The sequence below is a fragment of the Odontomachus brunneus genome, unplaced genomic scaffold (genome assembly GCF_010583005.1).
Source record: "Odontomachus brunneus isolate Ranch 3 - 2012 unplaced genomic scaffold, Obru_v1 Obru_scaffold_174, whole genome shotgun sequence".
Lineage (NCBI taxonomy): Eukaryota > Metazoa > Arthropoda > Insecta > Hymenoptera > Formicidae > Odontomachus > Odontomachus brunneus.
In genome coordinates this window covers 49439-49922 of record NW_022639624.1, presented here as the reverse complement: position 1 = coordinate 49922, position 484 = coordinate 49439, and positions in this window count along the sequence as shown.

The following is a 484-nucleotide window of genomic DNA, read 5'->3' as shown; positions in this document are numbered from 1 at the left end:
TGCACTGCTTTCGGTTGGTGGGGAGGAATTTTGAAACGTATTTAAAGCGGTTCTTGGTCACTCGTTGCATCAGTCGTTTTGCAACAAAGACATTTAGTAGACAATTATTATTTTGAGAAGAATGCACAGTGTTGAAGGAAAACGTATGAACTATTATGTACCCGTGCAAGATGATGCTCCACCATACGAGAAAAAAAGGTAAGTGTCAATAATTATCTTCTTGTGAATCATTTATCTTTAATTGTGTATTGCAACCGCGTTAAATTATTTATGTTTTTACAGTGTATCGCAATCTCGTTGTACAGCCCGTATTTTAGGGCGAAGATATGCCTTGACGTCAACGTCTTTTAAGTACTTGGAGATTGGGATCAGCGTAGGACTGGTATCCACAGTGCAACTAGTCCTCGGTGACAATCGTGGCAATCAATTGGCCTTACACTCGGCAATTTGGGGAGGATTGATGGCAAAACGTGAAGATATTTTA